This window comes from Chlamydotis macqueenii, chromosome 2 (assembly GCF_036417535.1).
Source record: "Chlamydotis macqueenii isolate bChlMac1 chromosome 2, bChlMac1.mat, whole genome shotgun sequence".
Lineage (NCBI taxonomy): Eukaryota > Metazoa > Chordata > Aves > Otidiformes > Otididae > Chlamydotis > Chlamydotis macqueenii.
In genome coordinates, this window is record NC_141557.1 from 81,895,375 (window position 1) to 81,914,493 (window position 19,119).

A 19,119-nucleotide genomic window follows, 5' to 3' on the forward strand; every position below is an offset into this window, starting at 1 on the left:
AGCTAGAGCATTGATGGCATTTTTCTACTCATGGGACTCTGTTTCTAACGCTGATATCTAGTATGGCAAATGCTTGAAAATTGAACAGAACATTTGTGTTGTAAATTTCTTTATTTTTGTGACCTTACAATGTGATGATGTAGTAGTGGATTTCTCCAGTAACAAATGTGCACTGTTGTGCAGTGGAAATGATGCTTCAGCGCTGCAGTAGAATTTAAAACGAGAGCATAGTATGATGGGAGCGATCCTGTGGTTTCCATGGCAACCGAGGAGTGCTGAGCTGTTTGCATTGTCGAAGGTGGTGGGTAGTGGGCACTTCAATAAATGTCAGCATTTTTTAAGACTGTTAGGACAGCAATTTCTGTCTACTGTATTGTAATTTATGCCTAATTTAAAGTTCCAGTCTTTTGCAGTGCCAGCTGCTTTTGACTCCCATTCCCTCTAGTGGAAATGGATATAATTGGCAATGGTTAACAATGTGTCCTGACACCAGCAGCTCCGAGTGCATCCATTATTCTGTGAGGATGCATAATGCATACAGGGAAGGTAAAGAAAATAAGCTGTTCTGCTGTGGCTGCAGTGGCTTTCTGTTTTGTTTATGTCTGGGTTTTATTTGTTTGTTTCCTTATTTTGGGTTGGGGGTTTTTTGTTGTTAATGTATATTTTTTTTTTAAACAATGGGAGTTATTTTTGACACTTTAGGAAAAATCACATTTAAAATCTCTGCAGTTAAGCCACCATACCCAAAACTTGTTCTCTGTAGGAGTTTCCATTAAAGAGTTTCAGAAACAATGTAAGACTTCCTTACGTAACCAAAAGTTCAGTAGGTTTGTGTTTTGTTATTAGCAGAGCATGGACATTTTCCTTTTGTGTAGAGTGTCCTTGCCTTCTGTGGTGAGGAATTTTTAATTTATAATCAACTGAGCTTTTAGAATCCCAGCCAGAATGTAAAATTCTAAATACAGATATACTGGCTTAGAAAAGGGATTCATGATGAGATACTAGGTACACTACAATCTCTGTTCACATATATTTGGAATTTGTGCCCATTGCCTTAGAGGAAGCAACTATCACATTTGCTTCAATTTATCTGATCTGGAAGATTACTGGAACTAAGCAGCTAAACTTAAGAGATTGACTATGTTTTCTGTGCCGTGATGTCTCAGTAGCTTTGTGTACATGTTTTTAGAGCAGGGTTAGCTGGTGTCCTTCTGTCCTTCCTACTAGCTTGGAATATGAGCAGAGCAAACCAAACTAATCTTCCTGAAAGTGTATGAGAAGACAACTCTCTAGCCCTTCCTGAAGAGTCTGAAAAAGATACTGGATACAGGTTTTTTTCTTGGTGGTTATCTCACTTAGTTGTCACTCAAACTTTCACTTGGTACAATGGGACAAGTCTAAAGGCTCTTTCATTTCTCTATGCTGTTTTTCTATGTCTAAAATGTCATTCTTCAGCTGTTAATGTAAATATAAATAAATTATATATATAAAAAAATGTTAGCAAGGTGATTTTTTTTGCAGTTCTTTACTTACCTTCATTACAATATTTCTCCTTAATTTTGTTAAGTGGGTTATAATCAGAAGTATATAGTCTGATAATATGAAACATGTATTTTGAGGCTTAAAGAGGTAAAAGCAAGACATGAAAAGATTGACCTTTGCTTTGAGGTCAGTGGGCTTTGAATCTGGCTCCTAGTGTCAGTCATTTTACACTGACTCTAGAGTAACCTTACTTTTCAGTAAAGACTGTACTATGTTCTTGATTTACTTCATTAATATCTGTTAATCCTTTTAAATTCCTGTCATGTAAACAGGCATTACAGAGTGGGGAAGTGCTAAGTATGAGAAGTCAGCAACTGAAGCAACTGGGTGGCACTAGGCCAAACGTGATTTTCAGAAGGTTGATTTATTCAGGATATGTACTAGGAAAACAAAAATAAAATCACACTTACAGTGGATTTCTTATGGGACTAATAAGAATTTCCATAATAGTAATTTCTCTGTTTCCATGTGCTTTGAACCAAGGCACCACCTCCCCTAACTATTCTGTGTATGTGTTATGATTTTCCCCTTCTATCTTTCATTTCATTTCAATATCAATGCTTATTAAACCATTGGAATTATCTGTTTGGTTTTGTGTTTTGGTCATTGTTTTTCTATTAGAGTAGCCTGTATTTTTAGTGATCTTTGAATATCACATATTAATGAAACACATTTGTTTGATTTCTTTTAAAGTAGGAAGAAAAAGTTCAAAGATTAAACAAGATCTCATTACTCCAAATGTCTTGATTCTGCATGTATATAGTAATGTGAAAACATTCTACTTTACCTAGTTTTCTAAATTCCTACAAGCTGGACGTATTAGATTTTAAATGCAGCTCAAGATTCTGCTCCAGTACCTTATGTATGTATCACTATATCCTCCTTTTCAGTAAACAATTTCACTGTCAGTTCTGATGTTGAATCAACAAAGTATTCAAATTTTATAATTCATTATAACAATATTACTTATTTAAGTATAATTTTCTTCTAATCTCTTTATCTAGAAAAATAAAAATTTCCTCTCTATGCAGTTTCAGTATGAATTCATCAAGTGAAAAATAGCCTTAAGACATCCTCTAGAACAAAGGTGTCCTTATGATAAAATTCAGTGTGAAATTCTCAGTAGTCAACATCTTAGAAGACATTTTCAAACAAGAAAACAAGCATGAAATTGACATAGGGACTGAACTTTGTTTTCTTGATTTTTCTGACACTGGTGTCCTACATTGGAGTAGCAGAACTCTGGTTGTATGGAGTTGATAGGATTATTTGGTTTTGACTGCCATTCTTGTGTCATTATCAGTTATATTCTGACAAACATTTGTCAGTAAACCTGTCTCAAAGAGGAAGCAGAAATAACCTAATGATTTCAAAATGCAAACGAATTATTTTGTCTTGTTCCTGGAACTGTGATAGTCGTAAATATTCAGGAATTATTATCCTAGAGGGTAGTGGGTGATTTAGTTTTTTTGTTTTGTTTTGTTTTGTTTGGGTTTTTTTTTTTGTTTTGTGGTTGTGTTTTTTGTTGTGGTTTCATTTTGGTTTTTGGCTTTTTTTTTTTTTTTTTTTTTTCCCCAAGTCCTAGAAGTCCATCAGTAAGAAGAAAATAAGTTGCTGGCTGTGAGGAGCCATACCTGCATTCTGTTAGGACTACACATCCCGCAAAGCTGAGGCTGAACTCAGACCCTTTAGCTACCAGATAGATGCCTACCACAACTTCTTCCTTTTTTTTTTTTTTTTTTTATTGAAGGGCTTACTGTATTTTGTACTAGCTCAGAAATAACTACTGCCTCTGCTTTTAATTTGGACAACCTGGGCAACTTTCCTGTCTACTTTCTTAGTTCATACAACTTCAATTATATGTGCCTAGTGTTTGTATAAAGCATAGTAATCAGAATTGGCAGTTTTTCTTGTTGGCTTTTGAATGACAGTTTTAGTGGTTCACACGGCTGTCAGAGGAAAGTACATGAGAATCAAGACTTATGGTTTTATTCTAGCTTTTGCTGTAAGTAAAACACATTGCCTGTGTTTCTAATAAGAAATAATTACAATGGAATAGAATGTGGCTTTGTTAAAGAACTAGATTTTAATTAAGATTAAAAAAAAAAAATCTATTGGAATATTCAGAGTCCCTGACTCTGGGTTTTCTACTACAGAATAAGGTAGCTCATTGTGAAGTACAGCTGTTTACTGATTTATGATATCTTCTCTTATCCGACTATTTTTTTGTGGTTACCCACTCTCATGGTACTTAAGAGGTTACTGCTTATGCATTCTGAAGAAGCATTAAGAATAACCAATATTTTTAAACTCTATAAAGAGAGAGTTTATCTTTCTAAATTCTACTATTATTTGTATTCGGCTTCTATAGCACTGAAAATTCTTGCTTTATCTATATATTTATTTATTGGATGACCTGCTCATATAGTGAGAATATGAGATCTGCCTTTTATTAGTGTGTGTGTGGAGTCATTTATGCAATTAAAATTAGTTCTATTTAGCCTGTGGTCTTTTAGCTACCAAGCTGTATTTTATGAATAGCTAAATGTTTTGATAAGCAGTAATTTACTGAGTCCTACCAGTGGATGTGGAGAGCTCAGAGACCTATTAGTATTTTCCCAAGAAAACACTGTGACTAGTAGCACTGGTAGTGATTTGGAAGGATTACTTTCTTATCAGATTCTTCACTTGGAGATACTTCAGTGCATCTTCTATTTTCTAGATAAATTGAAAGGAAGTTCAGAAACTCAAGCATGTGTGTTGCTGCTGTGTGTATTCTTCTGAGACAGAGATTACTCATTTGTAGTAATCCAACTAAGGGTATATATTGTAGCATTTGTTTACAGAGCTTGTTTAGCTAAAAACTTAGTAGCTCTAGAAATTTGGAAAGGTGTATGGGAAAATAAAGGAATGATACTATAATATGTTTATATAACTATTATATGATATGGAATGATGACAGACTTTTCTTTGTGTCAAAGCTAATTAAACTTTCACCAAATTCTGGATTTGGAAAATATTTTACCAAACTTCTGCTTTTCAACATGAACATCTTTCAAGTATAAACTTTTCATGAGTTTCTGTGAGTTGATTTGCAGTTTTTCATGAGCTAAATATATTTGCAGCTTGAAAATCTGCGAAAATAAAGGAAATATTCTAGCAAAGCTGCCTTTTATTTAGAAAGTAGTAGTCAGGAATCCCACTGAGTCTGTGAACTGATCCAGGAGCCTCTTCCATCATGAGGGGTGTTGTTTCAGGACGCTGGGCTGCTTGATTGTTCTCCTCTGATATAGCCCTGGAAGGAGTCAGGTCTAGAGCTTCTGGGCTCTCTGACTGAGTTGCTGGGGTTCCTTAGCCTGTTCCTGTTCCTCTGTGCTCCTTTGTGCTTGTGGAGATTAGCCTTTAATCAAGCAACCTAACACAGCCTTCTGCAGTAAATGCAATAACCATGTTGAATGTGAAAAAAAAATGGAACCGCTTAACACTTAGATCTGGACATCATAACACTAGCATCATCTGACACTTATTCCTTAGAGATATAGAATTATAGAATCATAGAATAGTTTGGGTTGGAAGGGACCTTTAAAGGTCATCTAATCCAACCCCGCTGCGAAGAGCAGGTACATCTCCAAGTAGATCAGATTGCTCAGAGCCACATCCAACCCAGCCTTGAATGTTTCCAGGGATGGGGCATCTACCACCTCTCTGGGCAACCTGTTCCACTGTTCCACCATCCTCATTTTAAAAAAAAAAAAAAATTCCATATGTCTAATCTGAATCTACCTCCTTCTGTTTTAAAACCATTACCTCTCATTCTATAGCAACAGTCCCTGCTGAAAAGTTTCTCCCCTGTTTCTTATAAGCCCCCTTTAGTTACTGGAAGGCCACTATAAGGTCTCCCAGGAGCCTTCTCTTCTCCATGCTTAACAAGCCCAACTCTCTCAGCCTGTCTTCATAGGAGAGGTGCTCCAGCCCTCAGATCATCTTTGTGGCCCTCCCCTGGACTCACTCCAACAGGTCCATGTCCTTCCTACGTTGGGGGCTCCAGAACTGGACGACTGGACGCAATACTTCAGGTGGGGTCCCACGAGAGCAGAGTAGAGGGGCAGAATCACCTCCTTTGACCTGCTGGCCATGCTTCTTTTGATGCAGCCCAGGATGTCATTAGCTTTCTGGGCTTCAAGTGCATATTGCCGGCTTATGTTGATCTTCTCATCCACACAAGCCTAAACCAACGGGGTTTCGACACAGAAAGCGTATACAGACTCTTGAAATGGAAGTAGTTCAGGTGTTTGGGTTGTTGAGGATTGCTTTGTGAAGCAGCATCAGTATGAGGGCTAATATAAGCGAAGGCTGAACACACTTTCATCATGTATTTCCTGCAAGCACCGCAGCTGTGCATTTATGGTAAGATGTTTGTTATCAAGTCTGCTAATGTGAAGCTCACTTCAGATGTATTTTCCTTACTGTTTGGATTTGAGACACTTCCTAAAAGTGTTTGAGTTTAGATAGTGGCAAATACTTTACAAACAACAACAAAAGGTCTTTTAAAATCTAGAAGCATTAACATTTCATTTTTAACATTAATTTTAAGAACAAAGTGCAAATGTATCTTGTACCAATAGACACAGAAATCAAGCACTACGATCCAGCATGTTATTTTAACTAACCTGAAGATATCCATTTATTAAACAGTGTGTAAAAGTGCTACTTCACTAAAGACAGTATTACATGTAGTTACAACTCTAATAATATATATTTTATATTGTATTGGAGTACTCGAATTTACCCATATTGATAGGCTGCAAATTCTTACTGATTCTGTGTTACAGCAACTACAAGTGTTGAATAACAATGGCATTCAAGCAGTTTACTCAGTGTGGTATAAGTCACAGACTGAAAATCCAGTTTACTTTCCAGTAATTACTTGTGGACCCTTAAATTATTCCCTAGCTTTTGATATTCATTAGTCATTGGAAAAGAAAATGACAAGGAAACCTATAGTGCATAATTTAGAACATTTTTAATGTTTATGAATTTCTTAGCATGATTAGAGAATATAAGTGGACTGTTCTTTCAGATCGATATAGGCACATATTAAGTACTGTAATTGCCTTCTCAAGGACAATGGTTTAACACTGTTGGAAGTGATGTTGAGACTACTGATTTCTTATATCTTCATTAGTGAGCAATAAAAACAACTGGTTAGAAAAAATCTTAAGCAGTATTTTTTTTAAATTAAGCTCCTCTTGATATAGTTAATTATCATTTTAAATATCTACTGATATGTAATAATATTACTTCAAGTTTTCAGCTGTTCCTGAACTTCAGTTACTGTCATGACATTGATAGTGAAAGAATATCAACTAATAGAAGTAGATAAAATAGCTTTTCTAGAAGTTCTTTCCCTTTTAAATTGAAATTTCATAAATAAATATTGGTTCACTCTGTCTGAGTAAACCTATTATGATAGGTTTGACATATCAATCTGAAGAAATGTATTAAAATGCACATTTATGTATTTCAGCCACTGAGCTGTTTCATTCCATCCCTAAAAAAAAAAAACAAAAAACAACAACTTAATATTCTACAAGGTATTTAAAGCAATACTCATTTATCTAAGAATAATCTCATTGGCCTTGTTTTATTTTCCAATTGACAGTGCTTAAAATACAGTTTATTTAATGTAGGATCTATGTAAAGTTAATGGAAGAAATATGATTTAATTGTGGGTTTAAATTCAATTTTCAATAGAACGGGTCTTTTATTTTCCTTTTTTTTCTTTATGTACATTTAAAAACTATATGTACACTTCTATAAATGAACTGACATAGAAAGGCAAATCTGCTAGATGAAGATACACTGTTAGGATGTTTCTGTTACATTTAGCAAGAGAAGTAAAGCTGGAAGACTACAGACAATATGGGTTATAGAGCTGTTCCTCAGAATAAAATATGTGATATTTGAGTTCTCACAGGCTTTATATTAAATACTCCTTCATTATAGTAAACAAACAGAGAATATTCTAAGTGGGATGAAGTCATAGCTCTCGCAAAATCATTAATTTGGTTAAGTTTGGAAAAGATTACGGGGAAGGATTGCTGGGAAAGAGAAATAAATGTCAGGCAGCTGATAACAGGACTTCATCTTCAATACCATGTTTATGTCAAAATTCATTTTCAGATATAAAATGAGTGTAGCAGTTAATGGAGGTAAGTTACAAGCTATGGAAAAAAATCATACTGTGCAAGAATACCACACACATACTCACTTGCTCTGTTTAGCTTGGGAAAAAAAAAAAAAACAGACCAAAGTGTATTTCCATCTTTGCATAATTCCTCATGGAGTTCTGTGGTATTGACATTATTGAGCCGAAAGTTTAGGAAAGGAATATGTGAAGACATTTAACATCTACATGTGTACTATACACATTGGCCACATTGGTTTGATTTCAGCTGATCTTGTAAATCAAGCAGTTTCAGATCTGTCTAGAAGAGTTCTGGGAGAGCATCTAGAAATCCCAAGAAACTGGCAAACAGGCCAAGGTATCATAATTAAATAATTAAATATATATTAAATAATGAATAGTTAAAGCAAAAGGGATGAAAGACTCCATCTGGCTCTGCTGTCACTGCTGAGCTGGCAGAAATGTACGATGGAGTACATTGTTTAATATATAAGAAAGAGGATGTGGCCTGCAGAGGTACCCCATGAACAGAAACAGATCGTAGTTAACTGGGGAGCTCACTAAGAGTGGGAATTCCCCAAGTGGTTACCATCAGCACAGTGGTGCTTTTATGCCATCACCCAGCTTTACCATGTGAGGATAAAACTGAGGAAAAAGGAAGATATGTTGGTATAGTTCTTCTTTGTTGGGATATTCAATGCATACGTGATTAATCATAAAGCTTACTTGAACTTAGTTCCTGGAGTTTTGATTTGTAAGAAAAAGAATCCAATATTGTGGATTACAATCTCAGAAACTGTGTTGTGTACCTTTCAGATACAAATCTCAGAAGAATCCTGTAATTTGTTATACACTGTGATTAGGAAATAGAAAATTGAATGAAAAATAACATTTGGATTGCTATAATGCATCAGAAGAAAACTATGAAATTGAATATTAGATTAACATTCAGATATAAGATCCACTCAGAGGGAAATCAGTCATCTCTTTTGAACTTGATTTGGTTTGCCTCTGTGATCAATTAATGCTTTTCAAATGAAAACCAAGATGAATAAAAGACTTGTAGTACTGCTAAAATAAGAGTTCTGATTTTTGAGCTAGTATCTCTTGTGCTCCCTTAGGTTTTTCCTATTTCTTTTTAAGATGTAAGCCATTTTTTTTTCTCTTAAGATAAAAATGGGGATAAGGTTCTTGATGCATTTCCTCAAATGTTTAATTGAATTCCAACTTTTATGACTAAGCCTTCAAGTTCTGTAAGCATTCATTTATTTTCAGTGACCAACATTGCATGCTTTATATATTCTTCATATAAGGATTTTGTTTCCAGAGAAGTCAGTATACCTGCTCTGTTTTTTAAAACATGTCTGCTTCTGCCGGAAGAGTTGTCATCTGCATTGTAAAATAATAGTGTTCTGTGGGAAGCTTTTAAGCAAAACCACTGTAATTTAGTTTGCTTAATGTCAGACATGAGTCCATACTACAACAGAAGTGCTCTAAATGTCAAAACAAATCAGTTTTGCAAATGTCAGACTGACATTAATGAAAGCTCAGCTCTTTCAATAAGGATGCTCTCCTAATTCATAATAAATAGTACAGCATCTTATAATGTGGCCATTTATGACAGAAGAGATATCTACAGTTGCTACCTTTGTTATGGATTTGGTTTTACAATTCAAGCATGTATGTTAGAGGCCTCTGTATTATAATGGCAGAAGTTTCAAGTAGCCAAATAGTCTCGGTGGGAAGGTGCTGACGCGGAAGTCACGGACGCTGCTGACGACCAATATGATCAAGCAAATGCCAATTTATTGTTGATACATCCCGGTTAATATAGCCCTTCTAATTCTCTACTAATTCTCTACTAATTCTCTACTAATTGGTTAACTATATCATGCACGCGCTCCTAGCTAAAATATGATTTGTTAGTCTCTTTGTTCATGCACACGGCTCTCTCCACCTGCACCCTGCTTCATGTTCAGCCCCAGTCACGTATGCCAGCTGTTTTCCTTCTTCTCAAGGTTGCTTCGTTTACTTTCTCACAGGAAGCTTCATTACTTTCTCACAGGCGGCCTCATTATTTTCTCACAGGTGGCTTCAGTACTTTCTTACAGGCAGCTTCAGTACTTTCTCACAAGCGGCTTCAGTGATGTCCTTGAGGCCTGCTGCTCACAAACATAACAATTCCATTCGGTCTGGATTGTTCACTAAGTGCCCCTGGTACAGGGGGGACCTCAGAAGGTTAACTAGTCTTCTAGAAGTACGGCCCACTTTAAAGTTTTGTCAGGCTGCTCAAGGCTTGTTTAGTCAAACTTTTGCTGTCACCAGTGATGATATTTCACAGTCTTCCTGAGCAAGCTCTTGCTTTGTCTAGTAAAAAACAACAACAATCGGCACCCAGTCTGGCTCTTAATTTGTCTGAAATCACATTGTGAACCTTTATACGATTGGTTGACTGAAATGACTTCTGAGGAATGATGATGCATAAACATACAGTAAAACTGAATAGAATAACAACAACTGAAAATAACATGAATGGGACTCTGTTCTTTCAAGTTTTTAAAAAATGTAATAATAGACTGTCCTGGTGTCAGCAGGGATGGAGTTAATTTTCCTCTTAGTAGCCAATGTGCTTTGAATTTCATATGTGAAAAATGTTGATAAATACATAGATGTTACAAGTTGTTGGTAATAAGACCAAAGTCACTGTCTGTCTTTCCAGGTCTCGCTAATGAGCAGGTGCAGGAAGGTGGGAGGGATACAGCCAGAGCAGTTGACCCAAACTGGCCAAAGAGAGTATTCCATGCCATAAATGTCATGCTCAGTATATAAGTGGCTGGTCACAAGCAGTGTTCCTCAGGGCTCAGTTTTGGGGCCAGTCTTATTTAATATCTTTATCAATGATCTGGATGAGAGGACTGAGTACTCCTTCAGTAAGTTTGCAGATGACACCAGATTGGGCAGGAGTCTCGATCTGCTTGAGGGTAGGAAGGCTCTGCAGAGGGATCAGGACAGGCTGGATTGGTAAGTCAAGGTCAATTGTATGAGGTTCAGCAAGGACAAGTACTGGGTCCTGCACTTCAGTCACAACAACCCCAGGCAAAGCTATAGTCAGAAGAGTGGTAGGAAAGCTGGCCGGTTGAAAACGACCTGGGGATGCTGGTTGATAGCTGGACGAACATGAGCCAGCAGCGTGCTCAGATGGTCAAGAAGGCCAACAGCGTTCTGGCTTGCATCAGGAACAGTGTGGCCAGCAAGAGTAGAGAAGTGATCATGCTCCTGTACTCAGCACTGGTGAGCCCACACCTTGAATACTGTGTTCAGTTTTGGGCCCCTCAGTACAAGAAGGATGTTGAGTTGCTGAAGCATGTCCAGAGAAGGGCAAAGAAGCTGATGAGGGGTCTGGAGAACAAGTCTTATAAGGAACAGCTGAGGGAACTGGGGTTGTGTAGTCTGGAGAAGAGGAGGCTGAGGGGAGACCTCATTGCTTTCTACAACTACCTGAAAGGAGGTTGTAGTGAGGTGGGTGTTGATTTCTTCTCCCAAGAAATTAGGGATAGGACAAGAGGAAATGGTCTCAAATTGCATCAGGGAAGGTTTAAAATGGATATTAGGATTTTTCTTTTTTTTTTTTTTTTTTTTTATTTTCTGAAAGAGTGACCAAGCATTGGAATAAGCTGCGAAGGAAGTGGTGGAATCACAGTCCCTGGAGGTATTAAAAAAACGTGTAGATGTGACACTTTGGAACATGGTTTAGTAGGCATAGTGGTGTTGCATTGACAGCCGGATTTGATGATCTAAGAGGTCTTTTCCAACATTAATGATTCTGTGATTCTATAAGTGGGGCTTTGTTGGTGGAGGCATCTCTCACTCTCTCCCTCTCACTCCCTTACTTGCCATTCAGTTTTGTTTCCGTGATTGCTGCTCAGGAGGGGCTGTGTTAGCCATTGGGACATTAGGTGGAGAGAAATTGTGCAGTGTTCCTTTTGTATATTTTAGCATCTTATATTTTGTTATTATTGTCATTTTCCTTTGCTATTCTAGTAAATTGTCTTCATCTCAACCTATGAGTTTTCCTTTCTTCCCAATTCTCTCCCCTGTCCTGTTGGGGAGGGGGAAGGGTAAGCAAGAAATGGTGTGGTGACTAGGGCTAAACCACAACATAGATACATGGAATTTTTCTTACCAGGTCAGTGTATCTTTTATTTCCAGTTCAATCCAATGCCAAATGTTTAAACACATATATAGGCTTTGGACCTGAAGAAAATTAAGTCTTAGTTGAAGAATATGTTTCAGTTAAGAGAGAACAACAGAAATGCTATTGCTTTTCAAAACAAAGGTGACTAGGAAAAGAAAACAACTTTAAGATCTCTTGCATGAACAGTGAGTTTCACATATATTAGTACAGAAATGTCATTTTAGTGGGATCTGAATCTCAGGTGTCTGGACATTTGAACTAGAAAAGTCAGTGGGGCTGTAAATTATAGATATTAAAATTACTCGTGCGCTCATGCTGTCTTCTTCTATGAAAGAACGTTGTGAGTTCTTATTCTTTGAAATGAATGACTTGAGGTGTGAATCAACTGTTGAATCTTTTTAAGCAGTCAAGGCACCAAAGGAAATGAAATTAAACTGTCACCTGTCTTTCTTTTTAAGATTTGTCTGTTTTGCTGTAAATTATTCTATAACCTATATCCTATAATGTCCTGTGATATTAATCTATTAAATTATTATTGTATGGATACAACTAGATATATTTTCCAAAATTAAGCAAGAATACTTTTCAAAGGAAATGTACACTTACAGGAAATGTCAAAAATCAACAATATCTGTTGATCTTCATGATTTTCCCAGTCTTTTCTGAGATGAACATGTCTTGAAGTCAGAAGGAATCATACATTTCAATAGTGAAAGAAAACTAATCTTAACTTTTATGCTGACACTGGCTTTGCTGCTTTTCTTCAGAAAATGGTCTTTGCTCTTCCTGACATGCTGTTTTATCTAATAGGACTAATTTCATACTGAGCCATTCATTGTCTAAGGTAGGATTTTTGGGCAGATCAGCTCTTTTCTTTGTAATAACTACCTAGTTTTCTTAACATTCTTTGCTCTTTGTTTTGAAAGCATGTTGAAAAATTACTCAGTCTTAAAACATGTTCCTATGCTGTCTACTTATTTTTCTCTGTATGTTTGGATATCTGTAGACCTAGAAAATACCTTTGATTGTGCAGATTGTTCTGCTGATTGCTCTGCTAGTAAGATACAACTTGAAAGGAATTATCCAACATGGAATGATGATATGCATGTTTAATCAAAAGAGAAGTTAGAATACAATATAGCATTATAACTTCTTAAAAAAATCTGGAATAAATAATAATAGATTATCTGTATCAAATCGATTGTTTCCTTCAGGATTGAAACCCATTGATCACTACTTCATTTATGTTCCAGGTATTTAAATAATGTACTGCAAAGTCAACAAAAAGCAGAGTTGTGCTTTTAATATTACTCATTTTGTTGTTTTCAGAATCTGAAATATTCACCTTTACAAGTCTTATTTAATTTTAGTTTCAGTGTATAGTGTAATTTCTTTAAGCCATCTGACTTGTTGTAGGGCTCAAAGTAGACAGAAAAGTTGAACTTCTTTGAAATTTTAAGTTTTGAAAAAGATTTTTTTTTTTTTGCTATAATAATCTTCCTTGAAAATGACTTAGCTCTTTGTGAACACCTCAGCAATTGCTGGATGTCTCACAGGAGTAATTGGTGGAAGCATCTAGTTCTGACTGTGTAACATGTTCTCTTAGGTGAAGAGTTGCAGAAGGAGTATTTTGAACTAGGTAGGGACTATTCAGTTGCCTATTTAAAGGCAACGTGAAGTTTAAAAGGACTTCATCTCACTAATCTATTTGATTATATGCCCCTCCACCCCACTTCTGTCTTCTTCAGTTTTTAGTGAACACTTTTGAAAATGTATGTGAAACAGGCAAAAAAAAGCATTTCACAATATTTTGTATTCTAATAAGTACATAGTCTTGAGAGTAGGAGTACTCTTGAAAATTAGCAATCATTTCCAGAGGACTTCTCTTTCATAGAGTGTTTATCAGCATGAATATCTATCGTATCTCTGTAATAGTGAAGAAAAATCCTGCCTTGTAAAACAGAGCACTTTTCTCTACTAAAGCATTGTCCAACTGGTAGAAAATTCCAGGCTATTATGCTTTAACCTTGTTTTATCTTGTTGATGTATTTCAAAGTTGATACATTTGTAAACTTCAGAGAATACACACTATCTCAGTGATTAGTCCTGGGGCAACCTCAGCTCACGGCTGGAAGTCTAAATCCTTGTTAGGATTATCATTTGAATATCTCACTCTTACATGTGCCACTGTAATGACTTTAGAGTCATTTTAACTGATACAGTTTGTTCCTGATATTTTATGCTACTACTCCTAACCAAAAATCATACTCATAAAGAGAGACTACTTGAAATATTACTTCTTATTCTCCCAAACTAACACATTCATTTACAAATTTATCATGTATCTTATTATTAAATTACAATATAAAATATCCCTCCTTGATATAGTGATAATGCTTTTGTTCCCATATCCTTAACAAGGGTTGGGGAGTAGCTTAAAAATTTACTGAAGTTATTTATAATGGTTTCACCCAAGAAGGAAGTTCCCGCAAAGTGAAGTTTGACAGTGTAATTTTAAAATTGCAGGGTTTATCTCTTGCAATTTATTGTAAAGTAAGTGCACTGAGCACAGGACAAGTGTATCACTCTTAGCACTCATACCATTTTTGGTAAAGCATATCGGTCATAGGGCAGTACAGTGCATGCGCTGCAGAGAACTGATGTTAATTCTAGGAATGTTTGTAACATTCTATCCCCATTGTTTCAGTGGTCCTAGAATATGTAGAGGAGTAACATGGTTAGAAAACAATAAAAGTTTAAAATAGATATGTTACTCCTACTAACGAATAGCATGTATGGCTGTAATTCTAACATTATTGGATTGGCTTCTTTGTCTTATTCAGTGACAGAGCCACATGTGGCATCTCATAAGTTTTGGTCATCCTCAACAAAATATTTGCATTACTTTTTAAAAATAAATTTGGCACCAAACACCAGAATGTTTTACTTTGTTGTTCTAATCTATATCGAGTTCTATACTGATGGTATGTAGAGTATCAGGCTTCAGTCTTGGTAATCAGTCCATGCAGTATGATGTCGTACCTTTGCAAAATCATACTGCTATGGGGGATTGAAATGATTATAGCACAGAGGTCTCTGCTCTCTCTTTAACATAATTCTCTCCATGTGGCCAGAGAGGTATCCGCACTTGAGCTGGACTTGCTGGTTGAAGTTTACTGATCTTGAAATAAATGCTTTTATGTTAAGCAAAATGTTGCTCATTCCATTTTGATTAAGTGATAATTAGTGGCATCTAATCAGTGGCATCTACGCTCTCTATTTTGGGGGATTTTTTTGTGGTGTGTGTGGTTTTTTGGTTGGTTGGTTGGTTTTTTTCCCCAAAAAATCTCAAGCTAATTTTACACGCTTACTATTACACAAAAATTAAGGAATATCCTTGAACTTTATTAGTGACAGCTTAAAAGAATTGAGTGTGACACAAAGGAGATAATCTTTTCTCAGTTAAAAAGAAATGTAAGCATACAATATTGGCTTTAGGATATGGTAGAGGTCATATGTGCTCCTCATAGAATTTTGTATGTGTACAAAATATAGAGAGAGTTCTTTCACTTGACTGATTTCTTGCACATTCAAGGGCTGCACACTGAGGCACATTTCATGGGTTCAAGTAGCTTTCTGCAGCCTTTTAATATTGTTAGGAGCTACAAAATCTGTTTTATTTTTATAACAATACAAGTTTAGATGCAGTTTAAATAAAGGGATCTGTGCTTTTGAATATATAACGCATTTATTGTGTATTAACAAGTATAATTTTTTAAGTGTACACTTATATTTTAATTAGTGACTGATAAATAACATTTTAACTTTTTTTATTTAATTGCTGGTGTAAAGAGGAAATAAAAGCAGAAATTACTGGAATACTTCCTACAGATAGTTTATAGGACCAGAAACGAAGTGTGCATAGTTTTTTTTTTTTTTTTTTGTTTGGTTTCTTTTTGATTTTGTTTTAAACAAAGTATATTTTTCTGTTTTATAAATACAGAACTGCTGGCACATATATTTAAAAATATTTGTCTGCTTTGAAAAACAGAGATTGAAGATGGCTGAATTAGTGAGGTTTTATTGGATACAAATTATAGTACATGTTATGCAAAATAATTTCAAAACCACTAAGGTTTTCAAAAGACAACTGTCAAACACAGAGCAAAATATAAAATAGAGAATGTAATTTACTTTCTGTAATACCAGTTAATGACAGAGAGGGTCAGAAAGCACAGAACACTGTAAGAAGACATCGGCACTAAGAGTATAGTAGGATGCTTTAGATACAGTAGGCTCTTGATAGCCAGACAGTTTTACTCATGGTTTTGTGTGTTGTAGATATTTAGGATTTATTCCAAACCAGCTCAGAGCTCCAAATAGTATTCTTACTGTTCAGATTGATTAGCTGGAATATTTCTATCTGTGCATTGGTTTAATCTCATTGTTTTTAATCAATCAAATATAAAATAAGTAGACAGAAGAAGGTAACCTTATTAGTTGTGATAGGGGTCTGGGGAGAGAGAGAATTAGAAAATTTTTCTCCCTCTCTTTCCCTCCAGATTTATCCTGTGTGGGATATGCCATTTTTATACCCTGTTTGTGCTCTTCCATGTGCCACAAATCTTCTCCTCCTTGGTAAGCCAAATCATGCACTACCTCACTGAAACTTCACCTTGGTATTCACCAAAATGCTCTGTTTCAGGTCACTGTGCAGCTATTCTCATTTTTCTTATATGAAGGTATCCCTCTCCTGCTGCCTGCAGAGCCTACATAATGCTATGTCTTAACTGTTAATCTGCTGTTGCTGTTACAGGATCCACTTTCCAGTATGTCTCTGTAAAGTTGTCATGGTTTTAAGGAGGTAGCCTTCTCACTTTGCTCTGGCAGTGGTGTGCCCAGGATATTATGTTCAGGCTTGTAGTTACTTACTTTACAATTTTAACTTCAGTTATGGCACTTCTGTCTCCATCTGTGAACCATATCACTTGGATTTCTTTGCTATTGCCTCATAATGGTTTTGTTGCCTCTCTGTGCTACAAAACCCATCAGAAAAAAAATACAGCACAACAGGCAATAAGGCTCCATACAGGTGACTGTCATGATCAGTCCAACCTCATTTCAGTCTTGGATTCTCTTTGGAAGAGAATTACTTTGTGGGTGGCAACACATTGAATCTGTGTATTTCCTTGGTGCTTTCAGTCTCCTTTTATACACATGTATACATATTTATAATGCAAATGCTTTCAATTTGTTTATCCTGGAAGACATCTTTTGAAATGACAAAGATCAGAACTAAGTTGCCACATGAATTATTCTGGTGGTAACAGGCCCCACTTTTTTTATTCCATGTTCTTGAAACAATGTTGGATTACAAAGAGACTCCAAGGGACTGAGGTCTGTCGCAAAAAGCAATGTGCAAATGGAACTCCTGTGAAATGGAAGGCAAATAAAGAAGGCTTATTTACAAGACCCAGTGCAAATTTCCCAACTTAAAAATGTGCCAGGTTTAGGACGTATTCTGTTATTTTATGTTCCACTGGTTGCATATTAATATTTTCAGAAGCTGGTCATTTGATATAATGAAAGGTATAACTTACAAATTGCTGGCTGCATGAGGATGATTTGTGTCTTCTATTCTGAGCTTTATCATAATGTGAGGCTTTGACTGAAACTTTTCTATACTGCCTCGTTAGCTTTCCTTTTCAATGCTGCAAATTGCTAAGCAAAGTTATTTTTCTTCTGTTGTGCACTTTCATTTCAGCTTTCTGCACAGACAGCACCTCTGATTAATTACAGAAGAACATAATGTGGTTAAATTTGTGTCAAGAAACAGATCTGCTACCATTGGCTTGTGATATCTTACAGCAACTTTTTTTTTGGTGAGCAGTATGTGTGCTTTTGGTACTGAGGTGATAAGGGGAAGGATGTGGCTTGTACTCTCCCTTTGAGGAATAATGGAGAAGCAAGGAGTGGAATCCATGCTGTCTGTTGACTAGGAACCTTATTCAACACCAGCCTACAACAGTACTTCTCAACCTGTTGTAGGTAAAGGTATTCTGAACCTTACTGAGAAAGTTCACATACCCTCTTAAGTCTGTATTGCCACATTTCACTTGGAATGAATTAAAATTGTTATACACTGTCAGAATTTCATAATGAACTCTTGTATGATTCATGAAAGCATACTTTTAATTTCTAACCAGATATTAAAGCAAATAAGCTTGAATATTTATTTGTGGCAATGATATTTTATCCTTCAGGCTTGCACACCTGTCTGTGTGCATAATTTCCAACCTCATAGGTGCAAAAGGTTTTACAGGGCTGATCTTTCACCAGTTTGTAGTAGCCCCTGAACCACAGGTTGAAGATTGTTGGCCTAGAATGTACAAATGCAATCCATCATTTGTTCAAAGTTTCACTTTCCATTTGTAGTGGAATTTGCCAGTTTTGCCCAGAAGGAATTTGCAAGGGGAGAGACAAATGAGGTCGATAAGTAAGGTTTATGCAGAAATTTGAGAGGGAATACACAGGAATGGCTCCATCTAGCTGGTTAGAAAGGTATGGTAGAGGAGCTAGTACTGTGCTAGAGTATGAGGATCAGAATTATGGAGATTGGTTTGCTTGTTTTTGTTGTGACATGTCCTGTTGAGAGTGCTCATTAAGATGGGCAGGCACTGTAATTATAAAGGGTTTGTCCAGAAAAGGTCTCATGTAGGAAATCTCACATGTAGGACTTAGTGTGGACGATGCCTCAGCCCTCTTGAGAGAGAGGAAAGCATGGTGAGAGAAATGTCACGAAACTACAAATTGTGTTCTTAAATTGTATGCTGTAAATCAGTATAGATGAAAAGAACTCCTGAGGTGATCTGGAGTTCATTTAGGTCTGTTGGGCTCTCTGCAAGAACAGCTGCAATCACTTAATGTCAATCACCTAATAAACATGTGCTGGAAAACTAACAATTTATTTTTACATCTGTATTGAATTAAATTTTAATGTGCATGTACTTGATACAACACAAGCAAATGTTTCTAAGTCCTATTCCCAAAGTATAAGAGCATTACCAAAGAATTATCATTAGCTAGAAGAAGGTGCTTTATTAGAAATCTCAAAGTCTTGCAAAATATTATTTTGTTTGCATATCCTCAAATGCTGCTGAAGCCAGCAGTTTTTAAAAACAGAACTTACTCTCCT